Source organism: Pithys albifrons, chromosome 3 (genome assembly GCF_047495875.1).
Source record: "Pithys albifrons albifrons isolate INPA30051 chromosome 3, PitAlb_v1, whole genome shotgun sequence".
NCBI lineage: Eukaryota > Metazoa > Chordata > Aves > Passeriformes > Thamnophilidae > Pithys > Pithys albifrons.
In genome coordinates, this window is record NC_092460.1 from 63,817,863 (window position 1) to 63,842,301 (window position 24,439).

At 40.1% G+C, this 24,439-nt stretch overlaps 1 long non-coding RNA gene across 1 annotated transcript; it reads left to right on the forward strand.

Annotated features, from left to right (window-relative positions):
* The first annotated feature begins 15,336 nt into the window (after window positions 1-15,336).
* Window positions 15,337-17,708, forward strand: LOC139669462 (uncharacterized). The gene is made up of 3 exons (XR_011697265.1): window positions 15,337-15,418; window positions 15,682-15,785; window positions 17,644-17,708. It is a non-coding gene; the product is annotated as an uncharacterized lncRNA (long non-coding RNA).
* The last annotated feature ends 6,731 nt before the right edge of the window (window positions 17,709-24,439 follow it).

Below are 24,439 nucleotides of genomic sequence, written 5' to 3' on the forward strand. Positions count from 1 at the left end.
AGAAGATTTGTCAGGAAGTCAGAGAGATGTAAGTAATTTCTCTGAGTCTCCATTTTGTGACATGAATACCACAAATACTGAACAAATATGCTGTCTTCATATTGGCAGGAACCTCCAAAAATGCAGAATAGCTCTCACATTTAGCCTTACTCACTGCTTTTGTGAGTAAGGCAAAAGGTAACTCCTAAGGATGTGCCTAAGTTGCAAGAAGGAATTCAAAGCTTCACAGAGAAAGTATGATTTACCTGGTACTGGTCTTTAGAATTAGCACTCTCCAACAATTTGCTTGTCTTTCCTTATCCAGTTTACCTTCAAAGCCTTTGTTTGTTTGTTCCAAAGCAGTCTTATGACACCCTCTCTAAACTATACTTCACCCTGCTATGAGCTGCATTTAATGCACTTAGAGTCCATAAACTTATAAGTCTCAGCATCCTCTTTAATGATTAATGGTTAATCAGATTAAGCCACCAAGTTTCTCCCTCTGTAGAACACTGTGCTCTGACAGTCCTTATTTGAGCTGAAAACAGAAAAGTTCAGAATAACCTGGAGAGATCTTTTTAGTATTTGATCAGTGAATCAACATGAATTAGCAATGGAAAGTTATATATGTGAAATGGGAAGTACTACATTATGATGAGCTAAATATTATTTCATTATACTGTTAGTCTGAAAGTTAAAGAGCTTGTTTCCTTTGACCTGAGAGAGAAATTGCTCATCAGGGAACTGTTGTGGTCTAATGCTTTATAAGAAATAGGCTTAAGTCATGAAAGCATAAATTTTTAGATTTACTGCTCTGGCTGTTGCCCCTTGGCACTGACACTGTTTTGGATGTCAAAGCTTGAAGCCGGTTGACAATCTGGGAGTGCCTTTGCCACCTGCTCCTGGACTCTTTCTCTGTGTCCAAGTAACAAATGAGAACTAAGCTGTAAAAATGCTGAGCATCTCCTGTGAAGCTGCTGGAAACTGCAAGAGCTGGGTGCTTCCAAGCCAGACGGTAGAAAGGTTGCTAAGCAAATCAAAGCAGATACTGCGAAATCTAATAAACTCTTTGCACAAAATACTTTGGTGGGAATTGTCCATAAGGTAACATTTCCCCCCTTACTTCTTGCTCACTGTAAGTCTAATTAACTAAATGAATCACATACAGAAATAAGAAAGGAGATTTCCTGATCTGAGTAACATTCAGCACTTAGATTAATATTTCTTTTCCTGTTTCATTTAGTGCTAATAAACTGAAACACAACTACTTCCAGACAATTCTGCTGACATTTGGTGGAGTGACTATGTTGTTATTGATCTCTCGTTTGCAAAGCTGACTTTGCTAGAATGCAAGCAAATTGCAGCACTACTGTTCAGGTAACCTTTGGATACTGATAGTACACTTGTATGTGAATAAGTGTGCTAGTCTGTGTCTGAGAGAGATTCAGACAGCAAGGGGAACTGTAATGCCTGTGATTAGCAGCTTGAAGTGCTGGGCTGTTGGTCCAAGATGGGACCAACAGGCATCTCCAGGCTTTTGGCATCTCCACCACTCATGCCAGTGGGATTAGAGGAGTGCTTTTCACTAGAGAGAGAGAAGCAGAGGGAGAGGACAAGACTACATTGGATTTTTGGACTCTTTGTTCCTCTTCACTCCTAAGAAGGATATGTGTTATATGCTCCCATCACCTCTCCTTTCCTCAGACCTTATAGACAGGTGCTAGTGACAGAAGATGGCTGTTACAGGGCCCTACAGTGTTGTATTTGCCTGCCTCCTACATTTGATTTCTAGGGAGAGGCAATCATTAAGTTGGTTTTGTTGCTCTTGCCCACTTCATGACATTTGCTTCTCTTGCAGCCTCTCCATCCATGCTCAACTCCCAGCTGTCACAGAAAACCACTGAAAGCTGGACTTTCCCAATCAGTCTAATTCCTTTGGATGTATAGTGAACTCCTGAGGGCTGGCATCCATTTCTGAGATTGCCTTCCTTCCCTTTGTCACACATCCTTCTGGTCGTTTCACTGTGAGACTTATGGTTCCTGCTGGTTTCTACAGCCCAGGTTTCTGAAATGATCAGTAAGGGATCTCTAATATAGCCACCCATATGTGGGGATAGAGTAGGCATCTGCCTCACCATCCACAGACTTTTGCAGATATAACAACAAGCAGATGTATCAAAATGGACTGAAAAACTATGACAACTCATTTGGAGGGGAGGAAAACTGTGTCTTATCCCGATTTTAAAACCGTTATGGTTTTAAACTCCCCCCCTCCTTTCCCCCCCCCCACCCCCCCCCCCCCGGCCTCTGTCTATACAGTCTAAATGTGGACACCTTACTCTTTGCTCTTAATAAAAAGAGGGAGAGCTTTGAAACAGTAAAAGTACTATGAGGGTTAAGAACCCTGGGACATTTGACCCTGGCCCCTTTGCTCAGGATGTGAAAAGTAGCCAACAGTCAGTTTTACACTAACAATGATCTACTTATCTCCATTAATATGTCAGGAGGTGTCCAAGAGCCTCTGTGTAGATGGACTATTTATCCCTCTAAGAGTGTGAGGTGAAGATCTTTGCCCCAGGCTTTTGGTCAGACATTCAGTACATTTCTCAGACTGTCAGTTGCCTGTATATCATAACTGTGATGCTCCAACAAGAAAAATGAGATAAGCCAGGCAGAACACAAAGACATTGCCTGATTCTTCATACTAGCTGGGTTTACCTAGTGCAAGTGCTATATGATTCATAACTTGTTTCTCATATGCTGAAGAGAAATCCTGAGCTATGGACAAGTCAAAAGTAGAAAAGAATAAAAAAGTGTTCTTATTTATAGGTAATGGTATATGTACCTCTGGAAGATGTAGATGTGGCTTCTAAAATACGATAGTGGCAAACAGAATACTTTGTCTGAAGGGGTACGAAGATGGATCACAAGTATGTATGGGTACCAAACTGCATTTAGTGTCAGACTGAACAATTGGTTCATCAAACCTGTGTAAAGTAAAAAATTTACTAGTTGCTATTTTATTTTCTGTTTGCTGAATAGAATTTAGCTCTGTATCTTTTTTATCCAGTTATCAAAAGGCTACTTATTGCTGTGGAATAGGGCAGAAATAGGCAAACCAATTATTAATTTAAAAGAGATCCTATATATATTTTGATAAAGTATGTTTCTATGCTCATTCTCATTTGGCTTAACACTTTCAGTAAGTGTATATTTAAAAAAAAATCATCATCATGGCTAGGCTTCGCAAACGAAGATTTGAGAAGGGCACTACCCACGCTTGCTGCAAGCGTGCTGGTGGCTAAAAAGGCCGATACGGGATAGGCAGGTCCGGTCACAAAAGGCACAGCGGAACGTCTCCCTAGGTGACATTGGCAAGGAACAGTTCTTTCTGCGTTGTCTTTTCTCCTCAAGACTGACTCTCCGTGCATTCTCAAAGGAAGCAGCAGCGTCGTGAATGGTGTGTCTCCATGAATCCCGATTGGAGGCCAGAGTGGACCATTGGTGGCAGTCAGTATGGCCAAGGCTGAGGTGTTGTTTCAGGGAGTCCTTGTATCTCTTCTTCGGGGCTCCTCTCTTGCGGCAGCCGGTGGCAAGTTCACCATAGAGCACAATCTTCGGAAGGTGGTGATCCTCCATCCTGGAGATGTGCCCTGCCCAGCACAGCTGCGTTCTCATCAGCATGGCCTCGATACTGCTGACCCCTGCCTGTTCAAGAACAGACACATTGGTCACGTAATCAGACCAGTGGATGTTTAGGATTGAGTGGAGGCAGCGCTGATGGAAGCGTTCAAGAAGCCGCAGGTGGTGGCGGTAGATGACCCAGGATTCAGACCCATATAAAAGAGTAGACAGTACAATGGCTCTGTAGACACTAATCTTTGTACTTTTCTTCAGGTGTTTATTGGACCAGACTCTTTTATGGAGTTTTCCGAAGGCTTTGTATGCCTTTGCTAGCCTGTTGTCTATCTCTTGATCTTCCCGTCTGAGGAAATGATACTTCCCAGATAGGTGAACTGCCGGACTGACTTAAGCTCTGAATTGCCTATGGTGATGTGAGGATGATGGAAGACTTCTTGAGGTGCAGGTTGGTAGAGAACTTCCGTCTTTTTCAGGCTGACTTCCAGCCCAAAAAGCTCAGCAGCCTCTGCAAAGCAGGATGTTAAGCGCTGCAGAGCTGCTTCTGTGTGAGCAACGAGGGCGGCATCATCAGCAAAAAGCAGCAAGCCTGCACAATGGATTTTTTAGGTGAGGCACAGCGTGCACAGAACTGGCCCCACCCTTTACTCCTAAGGTTCATCTGCCACAGCCTAGCGAGCTCGGACCGTGACAGCAAATACCTCAGGACGTAGGTTTGGTTAGAGTATCCTTCTCTTAGATGGATGGCCTTACAGGGCTAAATGAGCTCCATCTGCCCGGGTTTGGGGTTGGAGTTGTCCTTCTCCTAGGATGGTTGCCAGACGGCTAGCGAGCCCATCCTACCCCTGGACACACTTTGTCTGACCCTTCAGCTGAGACCTGTCTGGCATGGGAGACCCTACCGGCGGCACAAACCACCTCCAACATAGCTCTCAACCTCATGAGGGCACACAAGCTTCTCCCCCGCGACAAGGGGGTGTCCCCAGAGAAGTAAAAAAAAAAAAAAATACAACTAGGACATATGTTCATATCTTATGCAAGATAAGACAGTGTCAGCAAAGAGAGAATCAACTGGAGGAACTTTTCTTTGATTAGGTTTTTGAGGTTATTTGACCTTTTCAGCTACGTTGCTCAGTTCTGGCTGGTTGGTTCTGTTCCACTATCCAGTTTCTTACTCTCAACAGTGAAGTGACTTGCAAAGGGATTTCTAGCAATAACACAATACAATCAAATGAAGAATAAAATTGCTTTGGAGAAATGTACACCACAGACAAGGGCTTACATGAGAGCTGCAGGGTGAATGAGTTGGGTTCGGCAGGGAAGAAGCCACAAGGCATGGAATCCTGTCTGTGTCCCTGACTGATTACAGGTGATTCAGGTGTGTCAGGTGGTATACAATTTGTTAGACAGTATTTAGAATTATTTTTAAGTTAGCGTATTTTTCAGTCCAGGTCTTGCTAGAAGCAACTGGACTTTGGAAGATGCAGTGAGCTTTTGTGGCCAGAGCTGTGCTAGGAGGATAGTTTTGCCATTTTTGGAACCTGCTATTGCTTGTCAGGACTGTGAGGATTGAAAAAAACTCAAACAAAAAACAACGCCTGCATACCTATCTCCATGGAAAAATTTCAGATAACGTATTGATTCTTGACTGAACATTATAGAGGTAGTGCTTTCTGTTATTACTATTTTCCCTTCTATTTTTTTTTAACTGTGCTATAGCATATTTGATTAAGTAATATTTCTTTCAAGTATCTGCAGTACTTGTAACTCAAGGAATGTTGTAATTTCTGCTTCTCTGCCTCTTTTTACCCCTCCCTCTAGTATCTTTTCTGTGGTAATTGCTGAGGTAACTATTCCTTCTACAAAAACTTATCCTTCTCATTTTTCAAATTTTAAATTAGAAATTATAAAAAATTATCAAACCTCAGTAATAAGAACTGTACAAATGCTGTTCTGTCTTGTTAATGCATTTGAGCTGTGTTACAAATAAGTCTGACTTTTAACTGAAAGAGTTGCTCTATAGAATCAAGAAAGTTAAAACCACATTTGAATGGGGAGGGCAAGAACTTTCAATACAGGAGATCATCAAAGGTGTTGAAAGGAGGCAGCTGACAATGGAGTGCCTCCCTTATGTCTTCTAAGTTTTACTTGCCTTTTGCAGAGAGTTAATATGACTGACCGAAACTATGTTTGATCCCAGGCAATCATGCCTCAGCCCTGCCCTGAAACAAAAGCAGCATTGCTCCTCGTGCAGATGTATTCAGTAAGATCCTGCTGGTAAATGTGCTCAGCAAGAGATGCCGAGGGCAGTAGTGTCTTGAGGTGTTCATGGTTTCAGGCTACCTGTCAGTTCACTCTCTGCAAGACTCACTGAAATGAAGGCTCTTCTGTAAGTTGCCCTGAGATTTGGTGGCATGGAGAGGCTCTGGGTGTCTGATTGGAAACTGGGCTCCCAGGTATTTCTGAGTGACAGAGCTCATGTTTTTACATCCCTGCCCACCATTTCTCAGATGACACCTTGAAAAAACAGTGAGTTCTATGTTGAGAGGAATGGTAACTATAACGATGGTATCCTGTTCATGCCCATCAGATACACCAGTTTGTTTCTGAGTACCTCAAAATCAGAAATGGGCAACTATGAGAGAATGTTAAAGGTACAAACACAGGAAAGTGGTGTTGGGAGGCATCCCTCAGAGAATTTTTCTCACCCTACCAACACAAAGGTTTGGGCTTGGAGTGCCAGGACTGAGGACAAAAGATGGCTGATGACTTTCAGATTCCAGCTGAATGATGGGATGGAGGTGAGAAAACAGAACTCCAGCACCTGGGGGTGGGGAGAGGGTTTTTCCCCTCTGTGCTGGCTTGACTTTTAGGCTTTTCTTTGAGCAGCTGCAGAAAAGGAGCCACTGCTTGCTAAGCTGGTAAGACCTCTTTTTTTCTGGCTCTGCTCTTTGCTTTTCCCCCTGAGCTTCAGAAAGAGAGAGAGAGAGGGGGGGAGGGGGGAGTCATGGGTTCTTCGGGACATGCTGCAGACCTTTTTTTTTTTTTTGCTGGGGAACAACTTAGACTTCAAGGAGATTCCTGGGAATTATCACCATTCCTCCACTCCCAGCTTTTCCTTCTTTTTGAACAAAGGACAAAGGAGAGAGAGAGAGAGAGTCCACGTGAGTGTTCACCCCTTGTCTCTGCCTTGCTGGGGAAACTGGTTCCCTTTCATCATATGCTTTCACGCCCTGTATTGGGGTGGTTTCATGTATTAGAAATTCCTACTGGTCATGTACCCATATATCTCTCATATTTTTTAGGTTCTTTCTCAAAAACTTTATACGGTTATTTACCATCATTTTTTTACCTTTTCTTTCTTTCCTTCCAATAGTATTTGTTTTAATTACTGTCATATATGCATGCAGTACAGGAAGGTAGGCTCCTTTTGAAGTTATGTTGAGGAGTGAGCCATAATGAATTCTGAAGCCACAGTGGGTTTTTTTTTTGTCTGTTAAAGCATAGCACATGCTCAAAGAGTATTATTATTATACTAATAGTTCAAAAGCATTTAATTCAACTGTGCTGCTGAACTTTGGGGACGTAGCTGGCACTTCTTTAGAAAACTTACAAGAGCTGCATATTGAAAGCACTCAGAAAGGAGGCAGAAGAGTTGCAACGTTTTACTGTCATCTTCCTTCAATGAAAGGAGAGCATTGCTCTGTCTCCATGACCTTGTCTCTGTAGCTGCACTTTTTTTTGGTGCTTCAGTTTTCCTAATCATTGGAATTGTTGTCCCTACTGTGTATGATGCCTATAGACTGCTGGCAAGACTTCACTAAAACAACTAATCATTACTAATGTAGGGATGTAAAACATAAAGGAGAAAAACCTGGACTCTAGAATGAATTTGATATATCCAGTCAAAAATGATCTATCTCTTTTTCTTTAATAATTACAGAATGAAATTAACACTGCCAAGCATCTGAGAACTAAAATTTAAATTGCCTTAAAATTGCTAAAGGCTATAGGAATCCATATTCAGCAGTTTCATATGTTATTGCATCTATTTTCTTTTTGGTGAAGTATAATGTTTTCTTCACAAAATATCAGGAAAAAGTTTTCAGGGTGGTTTTTTTTTTCATTAGCCACCTCATCACTCTTTCCCTGGTGTGAGATACCTTCACTGTCCAGGTGGTAGTTGATACTTTTCAGGGAGAATATGATATGAAATTCTCTGGTACCATGGTTTGTTGTCTCACTTTGCAAAGCACATAACATCCAACTGGTTTGAAAAGCAAAGAAATAGATTTGATAACTAGTAAGAAAATTTTGGAGGAAGTTCCTTTTCTCTGAAACTGCTTGTATATTGGGGGAAAAAAAGACAATTTTTGGAAAAAGATTGGTTTTAACAAGAATTTCCTCTGACCCAGGGTAGAATTCTTCATTCAGTATATAAAACCTACTTCATGATGAGATATATAATTCATTCTGGTTTGTGAGAAGTCTCAAATATTTAGCAGAAATGCAGCAGAGTAGGGATTTTGACCTGAGTCTCTCCACAGGCAAGAAAAAGTCTAATAATAAGGCAATTAACACTTGTATAGGGTTATCAAAAGATGTCTTTCTAAAATGAAATTTCATTCTGTAGGGAAGCCAGCAAAAAATTTGAAATCCCTCACTTTTTTCATTAAATAGGGACCTTGTTTTCTTACACTGTCTAGTTCTGAGCACAGAATATCTTGTCAGAAACCTTCAATGCAGGGACATAATATTGAGAGGTCTTTACAATGGGCTAGTGAAAAAGGGGAACTCTTCCCCAGGGAGAGGCAAAGGAAAAAAAAAACCAAAGTAAAAAACCACAAGGAAATAATGACTGCCACTTTGTTAGTGTAAGTGTAGGATGGACAACCACTCCAAGCTTTAAAGTTCTCCCTATTTTCCCTACCATCAGACTTTTTCCTTTTGTGACTCATGAAGTCATGTTGCTGCCAGTTTTCATGAATGAAGAATTACCCTTGCCGTGTTTTTTCCCTTTATCTGAAACTGTAGTAGGTCTCCAATGAGATGACAAATGAGTAGTTTGCATGAGGAAGACTTCTTGTCCTAGCCTACAAAATCACAGAATGGGTCAGGTTGGAAGAGACCACAGTGGGTCATGTGGTTCAACCTCCCTGCTCAAGCAGGGTCGTCCTAAAACACATGACACAGGATTGCATCCAGATGGTTCTTGAATATCTCCAGTAAGGGAGACTCCACAATCTCTCTAGGCAGTTTGCTCCAGTGTGTGGTCAACAACACAGTAAAAAAGTTCTTCCTCATTATCAGGTGGAATTTCCTGTGCATCAATTTCTGCCTATTGAAACTCCCTGCCCTGGAGGATGTACTGGGCATTCCCACCTGAACCTAAGCATGTACAATCTTGGGGTTTGGGAACTTCTAGTACCACTTGTCAGATCCAGAGGAGGACCAAAGCCTCGGCAGGGCTCCAACTGCCACTCTTGACCAGACTGTGACCATCATCCTAAACAACAGGTTTTCCTTTCCTTTTACTTTGTGTTCAGGAGGACAGTGTGGTGCTCGGCAAAGGGGCTAATCATAGAATCATAGAATCATGAAATCATAGAATCAATTGGGTTGGAAAAGACCTCCAAGATCATCGAGTCCAACCCTTGGTCCAACTCTAGGCCATTTACTAGATCATGGCACCCAGCGCCACGTCCAATCTGTGTTTAAAAATCTCTAGGGATGGTGAATCCACCACCTCTCCAGGCAGCCCATTCCAATGCCTGATTACTCTCTCTGTAAAGAATTTTTTTCTGATATCCAACTTAAATTTCCCCTGGCAGAGCTTAAGCCCGTGGCCCCTTGTCCTATTGCTGAGTGCCTGGGAGAAGAGACCAACCCCCACCTGGCTAGAACTTCCCTTCAGGTAGTTCTAGACAGTGATGAGGTCACCTCTGAGCCTCCTCTTCTCCAGGCTAAACAGCCCCAGCTCCCTCAGCCTCTCCCCATAGGGCTTGTGCTCCAGTCCCTTCACCAGCCTTGTTGCTCTTCTCTGGACCTGCTCCAGCACCTCAATATCCTTTCTGAACTGAGGGGCCCAGAACTGAACACAGTACTCAAGGTGTGGCCTCACCAATGCAGACCATTCTGTTCATGCCTCAGGATGCTGGGTTATACCTCTGTTCTTTGTGGGTTAAAACCATTTTTTTCTCTGTATCACAGTATTTATTGTAATTTTCTTAAGTAAATTTTAACACTGATTTGTAATCTCTCTTGATTTGGGTTAATTTCTCCTGATAGTTTACCCTTAACCCAGCACAGAAAGCTTCTGCCCCTTCATCCAGGTCATTGATACATAAGTTAAACAGTACTGGGCTCAGTGTTGAATCTTGGAGGACATTGCTAATGACAGGCCTCCAACTAGACCCTACCTGTAAGTACTTTGAAAAAACAGCTCTTGAGAGGTCAAATTACAAGCACCATGAGAGTTCTCATAGCTGTGAAGTATGATATGGGATTAGGCTGTCAGCAATATCTCTGCATATGCTCCAAGAGGGACTACAGGAATGAGAAAATGCTCCCTAGCACAAAGATGCCGCACTGTTTGTGTAATGTAATGCTTTGTATTCGGAGTTTCTACCTGCAGTGTTGCAAGGAAGCTGAATCTGCCCTAGAGGGTTGTGCTCTTGAAAACATTTTAAAGTGTAGATAGTTCTGTTTTTATGAGTTTGGATGTTGAAGTAAATATGGGACAGAAAGTATGAAAAGCCCACAAGTCTAAATTAGGCTGCTACATATTATGGTTCACATCTGCCAGTCCTAAGAAATGAGGTCTGAGTCAGAAATGGGAGTTTCACTAAAATCAACCTTCTCAAAAGGAATTTAGAAGGAATGCAGCAAGATGAATGACCAGTCATTTCAACTATATAACAGAAGCAACATTTTGTAATATAGTGAAAATGAAAGAAAGGAATAAAGAGAAATAGAAGATGACAAATGAGAGAATAGTTCTCTGAAATCTTGTTTTCTGACAGGTGACCCCATACTTTAACGAATGCGAAACTGATAACCCAAGCTCAACAATTCCATATAAAGTAGAAATGATACAGATCTTCATGAGTTTTTAATCAACTCAGTTGACTCATTCTTGCTGTGGACTTGTTTTGTTCCTCACAGTCCAGTTGTGATTAACCTGCAAAAAACTAACACCCACTAGACAGAGACATATAGTAGAAAAACTCAGCTGAAATCAGTGCATATTATCTAACTGACTCCAGTGGTTACCTGATAGTGTTCCCTTCCAAAGATCCCCATTAGAATGCTAAAGCCATTTTGTTATCTTCTTTTGAATGTCGGTCAAAATTTACATTTTGTACAATCTTCTTTTTGCAAATATTTTTAAGCTATTAATTTCTGTGTTTTAGAAAAAGGAAAGGATGCAGATGTGAGATCATTAAACTCTGAGACACAATCCTCAAGTGCTCAATTCTTTCTCACTCTGCACTTTGCATTTTTTCCTTCTCAAGAACCAACTTCATTGGTTTTCAACACAAGCTCTTTTGGATGCTCTCTCAGGTCAGCACCCTGTACAGAATGTAGTGCATTAGGATTTGTCTGTGCATAGCACTGCATGGAGAAAGGGCTGCATTAATCTCAGCAGAGCTGTATGCTAACAAACCCAGACAGCTTTTTCTATTGGAGCCAGACTGTTCAGGATGAACCTTGTCTTGAACAAGGCTGTAATAGACATGTAACTTTAAATTGTACACTTGCAGTGGTTTGCACAACTTGTTCTCTCATCAGGACTTAAAGAACCAATCCTTAATCACTCTCAGAAGTGTCTTTTCAGAACCACCTCTACATAAAAAAAGAATTTGTGCCTTGTTTTAACGCTCCAGCCCTGGAGCTGTGGGCTTGCAGGCTTAGCTAGGAGTTTTAATTTAATATATATATATGAAGGGTTCTTTAATACCTCAAGATATCATTCAGAGAGTAAGCCACAGACTTGTTCCCAAGAGGTACCTTTATTAATCTGGGGGGGAGTGTGGGGTTGGGGGGGGAGGAATAAGAGAACTTGGCAAAGGTTCAAGAAGGGCACTACACAAGCTACACAAAATGTTCCACAATACCAACTCAGCACATATTAATCCACAACACTTAAGTCAATATTCAATCCCTTTAGTTCCAAGACACCAAAAAAGGAGAAAAGAAAGAGAAGCAGAGGGAGCAAGAAGATAGAAGAAGGAAGAGGGAGAGACACATCATTTAGCTACCATTGAATCTTGTGGAAGACCAGATGGCAGCGCCGTGATATATGGCACAGCTATGCCTTTGGTTTTATCTGCTCTGGTCCCTGTGGCAAACCCCATCAGGCAAGGCCCCTGACCTTCTGGCCACTCTGGGGTTTCAGGCTAGGGTGAGGGCAGTGTTCTAACCATCCTTGCCAATCCATGCCTGGGACAGGGGCTCCAGGGGGTGTTATAGTTTTTTTGGGCTGTTTGTGACTGACAGCTGCTCTGGTGCTTCCCCATGTGGGCTCCAGGGCCTGCCGTGAGGGATATGATGCTACCCCTGCTCTGTGAATTTCAATCCGTTCCTTCCCTCTCCACACATACACAGGCATCTCCCTGCTCCTCCCCAGGTGATTCTGACCCAAAAATTACTAATCTGTGTCTATCTCCTATCCATGTCCATAGCCATTCTTGAACACTACTTGGGAGGATGTGTATGCCCTCAAAACAGGGAGACAAGTACGAATTAAAAATTCTCTGCGGTCAAAGCAGTTGCCAGTGAGAACCTGGTTGTTTAAAGGCAGCCCAAGATGATTCATTCAAGGTTAGATTGGATGGGGCTTTGAGCAACCTGATCTGTCTGTCCTAAAGTGATTTGTCTTTTGAGGAGCGGCTAAGGACTACAATTTGTCTACCTCAGAGTAAAGGAAGCTGAGAAATGACTTGGTTTCTGTTTACAGCTTTCTTAAGAGGTGGAGAGGGAGGTGCTGATCTCTTCTCCCTGGGATTCAGTGATGGAAGGCATGGGAATGGTTCAAAGCTCCACCAGAAGAGACTGAACATTAGGAATCATTTAATTACCAAGAACGTGGGCAAACACTGGAATGGTCTTTTTAGAACGTGGTCATTGCCACAAGCCTATCAGTGTTTAAGAGGCATTTGGACAATGCCTTTTATACTGTGCTTTAACTCGGTCAGCCTTTAGTTGGTTGGGCAGTTGGGCTAAATGATCATTGTAGGTCCCTTTAAATAGAAATTATTCTATCCATTCCATTCCTTCCCCCACCGTGGCAGGGGTCTTGGACTAGATGATATTTAAAGATCCCTTCTGACCCAAGCCCTTCTGTGATTCTCTGGTGATCTTGGCTACAGAACATTTTTCCATGCTATTTGCCTGTGTGCTGTTGTGCCTTAATCTCAGCTGCCTGAGGAACCAAGAAGGCTGTGAAAATCTGAGACACTGAGCAACAATTGTCTGTCAAAACCATGAGCTTTTCTTCTAGAGAGAGAGGATTATCAGCTTCATGGAAGAGAGACATATAAGCTGTGCTGAATGAAATTAAAAATGAGAAACACATTGTAAACATTGCAGCTTTTGTAAAGATCACATGAGACACCAGCCTTCTTCGTACAATGCCCCTGCTTCTCCTTCTATGGTGCTATGTAACTGAAGTACCAGTGAGAAGACAGAGACCATGTTACAAGCCATTCTGCATAGAGAACTGGCAGCTTCTAGAGGTTTCTTGGAAAAAGGTCTGCTTAGCCAAAAAAGCTTTCTGCCCATCCACAAATGCAAATGCTTTCAGGGCCAATACTAAACCAAAATCCATAGAAAGGACTGTCTGGGAGACATCTATCTTCTGGGATCAGGTATTTGGAATATAAATCTCTGCTAGTTAAGAGTATTAAATGAAGAGTGGTTAAGAGTTTTAAGAGTAGAATTATAGAGAAAAACAGCTGGCGCTGATAACCTGACACTTAATCTTATCTCTGGTATTATTTATTTTTATTCTGGATTAGTTCTAAATTGGTCCTGTGGTCCAAATTCCCATTTACAGATGGAGTGTAACATGTGAACTTCAAGATTCTCTTCCTGATTTTTTTTTTTTCTGGAAGTAATCAAGTGTATGTACACTAAATATTTCCCAACATAATAAATGGAGCCCAGGGATAATTACTTCAAAAGTGTACTTCTGTTTGCAACTAAAAACATTGTGAATAAGCTACAGACAATGTACAGAAAATGTACGTATGAAGTCTATAAAAAGTAAAGAGTTGAGCAAAGTCACTGAAGTCAAGGATAGCAAATGTTGCACTGAAAGGTGTGTCTAAAACCTCATAATAGTTGCAATGTCTTGGTTTGGTGTTAAGAAAGGAATTTCTCACCACTTAAAATTGTAGTGCATCATAATGTCCTGGAAAAAGAGGACTTACTAAACTGGTTTTATTTAACCCTAAATGGCAGACCATAAATTTGACAAATTTTTTTTTGTGAGTTGAAGACCTATTTACATCCATATATCACAAGCACAGTTAAAACAGAAAGTAGAACAGCAAGAAAGTCAATTATATGAACAAGAAACTACAGAATGGAGAGAGCAAGTTGCTGTATTACTTGCCTAGTTCATGTTGAGGCTCTGAGGGCCCTACCAGGTTAGACTAGACCTGACAATCCTTCATTATGAAACACAAGTTTGTTTTCTTACTCATTTGTGATTTGTACTAATTTTTAAGCTCTAGAAAGGGCAGTAAAACAAGGGTTCCATCATCCTAACTTCATAAGCTATAAATTCTAACCCAAAAGTTTATACCTGTAATCTACTGCTTACAGATCTGAAAGCTTTTTTGCCTGAGGCTCATGATGCTGTTGCTGTCCTGCTGTGAGGCATTTGAGGGCATTTCTGTACTCCTAGCACTCGTTCAAATGTCATGCTGAAAGTCCATTTGCAAATTTCCTCTCTTACTCTGTTATTAGCCACTAAATCTTCAAATCAGATTATGATATTCAGGTTTCAAGAAACGCCCATTATAGGAGGAGGACTCACTCCCACTACTTTTTGTAGCAGCTTGTGAGCTAAAAGACTTTTCCTGGAGAAAGGGAGAGCTGTAAGACACTACTTTTTAGAGCATGTCATGAGAAAATCCAGGCGTCTTAACAAAGTGCATGGAGTGCTGCTTATTTCTGCTTTGCTTATTTCCCCAGGGGCCTATTTTATACTTAGGGATTCTTTAGATGATATTTTTTCCCCTCACTGACAAAATACACTTTTTATTCCTCTTCTCATATCATGTGCAATGAATATACAAACCTTCACAGGTAAAATGCAGGAAGTAACATGTTAGGGGTCTTGTGGAAATAGGTAAGTTAGGGTTTCTGAAAAATTTTAGAACGCAAGGTGGAGTTTCCTTTCTTGGCCCTTTTCCAATTTGTTCTTGTGAATCTAAATTTCACTTAACAAAGTTCTTAAGGAGCTTAAAGTGCTGTGTTGAATTCCATATATTAAGAATAAGAGATAAAAGTGCAAAGAATATTTAAAAATATTTTAAATAACTGAGGGAGTATGTGTGTAATAAGAAACATTAAGTAACCTATTTCAGAAGGTTACAGTATTAAAGCAACCTGTCTTTTCAAAAGCAGGTTAGACCAACATGTTACATAAGTGACAGACACCAGATGGCTCCACCTCATTAGAAATGAGACTTTTGTGTAGTTTGAGCAGGAAGTAAAGTGGGCCTGTGGAGAGGGACTGATCAAACCCTGCCTTGGGAATAGGGTGGAATGGACATGTAAAACTGATTATGTAAGTTTGCACTTTGTTAGATATTCTTCAAATCATAGCTGTGGGTGGGGTGGGGAGGAGGGATATAAAAGTGAAACACTGAAGTTAAGTGAAGAACGTAAATTGATTGTCAAACAGGATAAGAAACTCAATGAGGAGTCTGAAACTACAGCAGATATAGAAATTCCTGCTTTAAGTGGCAGATTGGACTTACTTGACTTATTATCCTCCTTTGACATATAAAGGTTCTTTTAAAATTAATATTTCTTCATTATTACTTTTAGTTTAGCTTTTATGGATCTGAAGTCATCTCCTGAATGTGAAGTACTCTTGTGCAATTCTATTGACTCCCAAGGAAAACAGTGGAGAATATGAAAAACAGTAAAAGGTAAATGATTATTTTGATAGTGTATCAAAACTTTTTTTATACCTTCTGATGTCAGGGACTAAATCAAACCTTTGTCTACATACCTTACATTTATTCTGCTTGTTTCTTTTCATAGTGTAAATGGAGGACTGGAGAGCAGCCACTGCAGCCCATTTTGTTATCATTATGCTATATTCAGTGGTTTTGTTACACACAGATACTGAAAATCTAGGGAACTATATCAAGGCATTAGGCTTGATAAAAGGGTTTTCTCCTGTACATGAAAGGAATGAACAGTCTCAAGGAAACACTGTATCTGCAAACACAAGGATGTTCCTTGGCTGATTAATTGAGTACAGTGATAGAAGACATGTATAAAAAAAACAGACAGTACAATTTGAGTATGAATATTTTACCAGTGGTGAACTTTTTATGATAAGTTCGTACCTTTCGGGTTTTAAGTACTGAACACCTGCATAGGAATAATACTATCTGTCACATTAAAAATTTCTTAGGGCATAACTCATCCAAACCTAAGTAATTACTTCTTTGGAGAAGAGTGTGGGACAGAAAACATCCTCATGTCAGAGCAGTGAGAGATCCAAGGTAAAGAAAGAGAAATTAAAAAAACAAAAAAGAGATAAAGCAACTGGACCACTAAATGGATCTCTTTGTATTCACTTAATTGAGTCAGCTGGCAGTTCTCCTAAAATGCCCCGGCTCACCATCACCCAGGGAGCTTATTTGCAAACCTGTGCTTCTTGTTTTGAGGACAGTGGCTGGGAACAGGAATTAGGTGCCTCAACTGCACAACTAGCTGCACGTCTGTTGCACTGGAAGTCCTTTATACTCAGAGAGTAAAAGCAAAAATCAAAATGGTTGCTGCAGAAATCTGGCTGCCTATGACAGTTACCATGTATATGTATATGAAAGAGACACTGGGCTCTTTCCCTCTCAATTAGGACAAATAATAAAACTAGAATGAAAGGCTTCTGTGTTCAAAGATATTCGGCTGGAAACTGCACAAATCTGGGTTGACCCTCGGTGTAATACAGTTACATGTACTAATTATTTAGAAATGTTGGCTATTTCAATAACGTTGCTTTTTCATGAGCTGTCAAGCTCCTGCACGGGTTGCCTCTGTTCCATCTTGATTTCCATTCCTGCTGCCTTAGCAATTTTTTTGTTATTCCTGGCAGCTGGATTTCTCTTACCCTGGCAGTGCTTTGCCAGCAAGTTGGATTTACTATTGATAACACTGTGCTAGCATCACTCTAGCTTAATGTCTACAGCAGCCTTTCTATCGCTAGGGTGTGTACTGGAAGCATAAATAAAGGGGTTAGTTTTCAAGTCTGAGATTGGGATATACTTATTGATTGGTAGAAGAAAATTCTAGTGTTTTTTAAACCAAAGAAATTTGTATCATGATTATATAATACCACTCCCCCCCTCCCCCGAGTACTGCCATTAGTTAAATTCAGGAAATTAATTATATTTCCTTTTTATAACTGACATAGCTATGTAAATATAATTTCCCCATGCAGATTACTGAAAATATCATAGCTTTCATTTACTTCCTCTTTAAGAATGCTTTTGGTTATACTTTCACATGTAAGGTTTAAAGAGCAGACAAAGTAGATTTATAACAAAGTAGATTTATATTCTTTAATATTGATGTCAGAAGACGAAATAATAAATAAATAAATAATCATAATTGACAGACACATTGCTAGAGAAGGTCTCACAAGTTACCTGTCTGCATATGAAGCTACCTCTGAATTTAGAGGGAATTTGAGGCTGAGTGTCAGGAGAAGTGATTGCCATGTGTTTCAACAGGTCAAACTCATATCCATTATTCTCTTTCTATGTTGGCTTTTAGTGCTGCCTCTTCTGTCTGAGACTTGAGGAAGGACACATGCTCCTGGAAATGTTTTAAGTCCCTTCAACTCTTTCAGTTATCTAATAAAAGATATTTTTGCTCTTCACATCTAATCTTATATCTGTGTCTGGATTGTTGTGGTCAGAACAGCACCACCTCTAACCTCTCTTCTGTGAACACCCACCACGCAACTGATTCACTTGCTCCTTGTTTAAATAGTACTGCAAGTCTTCAGAAATCTACTGAAAACACTGGGCAGATTCTGACCAACCTCAGTGAACTTTGTGTTTTGTATGAGCTATTTCAACTTCATATTCTTATGTTTAAAATAAATAGTAGATGTATACTTGACTCTCACGAAGACAAGCAGCTGGTTACAGGGTTGTGTATGTGTTCTAGAATTCAGTGGCTGGGAGGGTAAATGGTGAACTTCTATACTTCCTAACATAGAAAGGAACTGAAAAGATGGCTGAAAAGATATAAATTATCATATAGCACAAAATTAATATAAATTACACTCCCCAGAAGAGGGTGTGAACAGGCAGATGCTGCAGAGGGCAGTTCCATTCAACTGCTTATAACAGAATAAATGATAGCATCAAAAAGTAATACAGCTCAACGATACAGGTCATTGACTTAGACGTCTCTGCTGGGAATGATTAAAGTGGCATTTAGCCTTACTGGTTGACTCTCTAGGGTGCTGGAAAACATCGCATCAATACAAATCTGCTTAGCTGCTCACAGAAAGAATGACATCATGGAAACATAAATAAATTGCTGACTCCCAGCCTGAGGATTTTGGATTTCAGGAAATAATGAATAGCACAATGGAAGACAAAACAAATGAGCTAATCAGATGACCCCTGAATTATATTGCTTTTGGATATGCTCTCGTGCCAGTGGATCAGGGCAATGGAGTTTTGTTCTTATGCATGGGTAAGGAAGCAAAACTGTTGCTACTCAAAACATCAATTTTGAAAAAATCACCTATCAAAATAATATAAGAGATAAGACAAGAAATGCTGGAGGGATCTCTATAGTTATCTCAATTACAGCAGAGGGTATTGTTAAGGCTTGTTTTGCAAGTAGAAACATAAGCAATGTTTGCAGTACTTAATGGAACATTACTGCTGCTGCTACTGCTGCAGGAAAAATTGCAGTATAATTATGAATAATTCTGAATGGGCTCTATCTCTTCAGGCAAGGGCAAGGTCTAAAACATCACTCAGCTACTATACGATACCATTTCCAGTAACAAGATTCAGTGGGACTGAGAACTAAACCTCAGACCTGATCAACTTCTACAGGCACATGTTGGATTAAAAAACACCCTACTTTTTGTACATATTATATATCTAAAATAGAAAAGTTCAATGAAGTGTGCCCTTTTAGAAAATCAAATTATTTTATTTTCCTCTTCTATTTCTGGGGACACAAAAATCCCAAAAGCAAAACCAAAATCGTATTATCTTTCTTTAAAGTCTGACTTACTTAAAGAATATGATTGGCTTCTATTATGTAACAGAACTATATTTTCATAGAACCATGGAGGGAATTCTATGGGTCTTATAAACCATGTGCACGTATACCTATGCAACTTAAATCAGACATCATTTAGAAATCAGACACAAGTTTTATACCTGAGGAGAGAGGATACTTAGAAAATCACTTCAGCTGGAATTGTTGTGTGTTTATGAAATACAACTGCCTTTTGCAGAAGAAATGTTGTGTTTATTTGTCCTCACAGAAAGTGTGGTCCTGTATGACTTAACTACATGGCTGTCATTGTCTCAGTTCTTGTGTGTAAAGCCTCTGTTCATCTGATTGTAGGCAGGAGAACAGTCATAGCTTTTTGATTTGAGTCTTAGAGATACCTCTTATTCTACTCCACTGTTTTCTGGAGTTGTTCTTCCCAGGGAAAATGAATGCATTTCACTAGATGGGAGATGTTAACCAGCAGAAATTACCTTCTCCTCATGCACATCCATGGGAAATTAAAGCTTTTGCCTGAATGGGTAGGTGGGAAGAATAGGAGAAACTTCTGCTGAACTAAGTGTAGACAACATGACTTCAGGGAGAGGTAGATCAAGAACTGTTAACTTTCCTCTATTTAATCTAACCTTTTCCACTGCAACTTCCTTATGAAGTGCAGTGTACTGTTTACTGGAAGTTTGTCTTGGTTTGAGACAATTAGAAGGGGCAGAGACCACAGATAGAAGTCTCTTTCATCTGATTCAATACCCCTGGTTTATCCAATATAGAGACAGAGACCAAATATGTCCTGATGTAAGTGAAAAAATAACTCTTTAGCAAGAAGAATGCAATAACAATACTGATAAAACTGAGTTAAACCAATCAATGAGAAGAAACTTTCCAAACCTCACCCATCAGACCAAACCCAGATGGTGGCCCATCCTCCCCCACCTGCAAAAACACACATGGCTACAGAACAGAGACAAGATGGTTGTGCTTCCATATGGTTCACCTCCCCACACCTGAAAACCTGACAAGAACAGTTAAAGAGCCAGTGCTGGAGTGAAGCCGCTGTGCTGATACAGGCAGTCACAGTAGGGCTGTGGACCCCTCAGCAAACTGGAAGGACCCCCAAGACACCTGTTGGATCCAGCAATGAAACTTGATTGTTGCAATCTTGATGCTCATTTGTTGAAGTGGTAGTTGCAGTCTAGATCTGCTGAGATGGTAGAAGTCCCATGTTGTGAGGGAAGAAAAAGCTATATTAAGACCTGTGGTCTTTTATTTGACTTAGACTAGGTGGGAACCCCTGTGCCACCTTTCATGGGGCAGGGAGTTCTACCCCGGATGATGCAATATTAGATCATTGGACATTTCAGGAGTCTTTGACACCTTCTAAGATGTTACAGCTGTCGGTTATATCAGCACAGGTGGATCTATTATGGCTCATCAGTAGAGATGAGTATCGTCAGGCAGTGAATTGTCCCAATGCTTCCCAGGAGGGGAGTTATTGCAGCTGAGTCATTTGTGTAAGGACAGAGAAACATTATCCAGTCTGACAGAATTTTGCCTCTCCCCTTTTTTGACATCCAGCTTGCAGCTTGAAGTGGCAGGTGTGCACACCCTCAACACTTGGGTGGTTACTTTGCTTATCATCAGCTTGCTCCTTGATTGTCTGAGTCATCAGCATTCTGGTCTTTCACACTTATGGATGCATTGTTCTAGGATATTACTATCACTCTTACCTCAACTTCTTGTCACAGTCCAAATCAGTGAGCATATTTGGGGAAAAGAGAAAAGAAAAGGTATACACAAAATTTTAGTGTAACTCAGGACAAAGTTCAATCCATAAATCTTTAGGGGTAATGAGCAACTATTTCCAGAATTCACTGCTGTCAGCCTGAGCAAGTGTGCAGGACAGTTGTAGCTGGCAAAAGCAAAATGAATTACCACTACATTGCCTTCAGTTGTAGTGGAGGGGTGATGCTAATCTTAGCAAATTAATAGCCATGGAAATGATAGTCAAATTAGTCCATGACAAAAGTGCCTGGCATTTCACTGTTCTTTCATTTGCCTGTTTAAAGAACTAAGTTATGTGCAGTAAAATCAATGCTGAATTCTAATGACTGCTGGATAATAAAGAAATTTTTTTATTAAGTCTGTCACATACTGTTCTTCTAGTATATTTAGTCTAATAAAAAGAGGTTATTGGTGTAAATAAAAAATGTTCTTTGGAGTAAGCTTTATTTGAATCCTGTGGACCTCAGATCTGTTTCCACTCTCTGAAGGTAAGATTGAGGTACATCCGAAGGAGCTCAAAACTATTTACTAACTAACAGCACTTGTGCACTTGTTTACCTGGTTTGTTGTTTTATTTTGCAGCCGGAATGAGATAGAGCAAGTATAGTTAATTAGCATGTCTTGAACAAAAGGGACATAAATGTAATTTTTATTCAGATAGTATGCTGATGGTACAAAATTTGTGGCTAGAAGAGCAACAAGAAAGCATTATTTGTGAAAATTAAGGTCTGAATTGTTATGATTGGGTTTCAGTCAGATTCAGCTGGTGTAACTCTAGATGATATTTCACATATCCATCCATCTGACTTTTTAGCTTCCTGTCTGCCAGACTTTATTGAAGCACCAGTTTAACAGATTCCTCGACTCCATCACTTTTCATTAAATATCCTCATTTATTTTTTTAGATTGCAATGAAGGTAAGGTTTAATTAGTATTAAAATACAATTCCTCTCCTAAGTAAACCATACAATTGAAACCACAATACTTAATTTAATAGAAAAATTACCTAGTGAGCAGAACTGATTGTAAAAAAATTAAGTATGGGAAAATATATTTTTCAGCCCAGACCTAAAATTGAAATATTCTGGAAAAAAAAAAAAAGAAAACAAAAGAGAAGGAGGGGAAAATGTACTTTTCAGAGGGTAGATTTAAAATATTGTTTCTAGCTAATTTTCATTCTGTAAGTTTCTTATCTGGCAAAGAGTTGTGCATCTGCTTAATTTTAAATATAAGTAAAGATATTGGTGTTCTTGGCATTAAGTTTAAGCAGAAGACTTAGTAGGACTGTTTAGAACATAGTTCAGTGCTGTTCAAAGTATACATTTAGGCTGCTGCAGGATATTTTTAGGATCTATAAACCTTGTATGGATAAGTGTGCACTACTTAATACAGCTTAACTGAATTTTAACATGTGTAACTGAATAACACCTAGTCTTCAAAAATTAATTAAAATTACAAGAAACCTGAAGAGTAATAGTAATTTGACATTAGTTCTCTCTCCACATCCTTATCAAGTACTTTATTCCCTGCTCCTCTGTACTTTCTCCCAAGCAGGGAGAACTCATGCTCTCTGAGCAGCAGAGGCAATAGTTTCTGGTTTGACAGAAAGACTGATTTTATTGCAAACATACTTCATTGAGGAGTGAGTAATTAATTCCAGCCAGGGAAATTAGGGGTCAATCTCTAATTTCATATTGGTAAAGCATAACATTGACATATAAAAAATCAGAAGGATTCAGGCATTTTTGATCATTACACAGAATACAACCCCCCTTAAAAAGACAATCAGAGCAAAGAAATACAGAAATTCACCAGAGTATGCACATGGTTTGAGAAAATACTTATAGAATGGAAAAATTGAACAGATTCTCCTGTGTCTGTGTTTATACCAAAGTGCTGTTAAAAAAGCACGATACATCAATTCAAATATGCCAGTTTGGCAGCATGCAGCACTTAGAGAAATCAAGCTTAGCTGCCATCATAAGGAGTCAGTCACTGCAGAAAGTTGGCACAACAGGAGGGCAATTAAAGAGATTTATAGATCTGATTTTCAATGAGGTCAAATGGTAAGACAGAGAAAGGACAATTTTACTAAACCTTTTTCTAAGAAGTAGAAAATGATGAGTTAATCCCTCCTCTGAATTTTGAGAATATGGAATGTAAAGATCAGAAAATCCTGTGTCAAAGGAGAATAATGAGCCCCTTTGATGTCAGTGCAAAGAATTCATATTTATTCAGACTCCAGAGTGTCATGACAATGTTTTGAGAACCAAGTGCATTGAGTTTGGCTGTGCTGAAAGGCAACAGACTTTAGCTCTACCTCAACACTTTTTGGCTACTCTCATGTTACTTTTGGCTGTACCAGTGCATGGAAAAGACTGACAAGCACTCACTCTTTATCTATGAGACAGTTGTTCCCTACTACAGCACTCTGATTGGTGTGGTGGGTTTGGGCCAGCTTGTAGTCATTTTGCTATCTGTGCACAGTACCATGCCAAAGCAGAGGTTAGCTGCTGCAGGTTTAAATCTATCTTGGATATGTCTTCATTAAGTGGTGTTCACAGTGACTGGAATTCATCCTTGACCAGACATTGACACCTGCCTCTGAGCTAATCACTTGGTGCTCCCTAGATTATTAGTCTCCATTAAAGTCAGTGGAGAAAAATGGGCAGGTTTAGAGCAAAATTTATCTTATGCTAAAGTAGGCACTGGAGATAGGTGAGATGAATCACATGCTGCGAATGCCTCTTTCAGTCTGCCAATTACAGCAGCCCAGGTGTGAGCATCGACCCTGAAGACTTCTTGAGGCAGGTGTGACAAATTTTCCCTCCTAAGCTGCAGAATGAATGTGCTTAGAATGGAAGAGTGTCTCCTGAAATCTTTAAGTAAATAAGGCTCTTACTGTTTTCAGGACCAGTGAAGGACCCTGCTGTGGTTGTATTAAGGAAGTTAGTTTTCCACGGTGGGTAAAGCACAGGGTTGTCTGTCAGAATGTTTAACCCACAGTGGATCAAATGCACTGACATCAGGAACCAAGAAGACATCACCAAAGATTAAGGTTTCAGCGAGGTACACAGCACCTGAAGTCACATCAACTCCCTTAGACTTCCCCAATCTCATCAATAGGCGCATAGGTGTAGAACAGTTTTGTGTAGTCAGGTATAGGCTGTACAGGCAGAGAACAGAATAATTGTGTCAAAGAAGAGCATAGCTTTGTGTTTAACTTTCTCTTACACACCTTTTTATACCTATTTCTAAACCATCTGCTATTTTCTGCTGGAAGAAAATCATTTCAGACAAGCTTAGGAGACCTCTTAGTCCAAAACAGGACCTGTTGGATGTTTTGCTGTCTGAGTAAGTTTGCTAAAAAAAATTCTACTCCTTCTGAGCCCAGCTATCTAAAAAAAAATCTACTCCTTCTGAGCTCAGCTATCTCTTCACCTCGCACCCTGATTACTAAAGCTGAGCTGAGATTGCACATGTGTCAACAGGTCTGTACACTGGAATCTCATCTGTTTTCCTA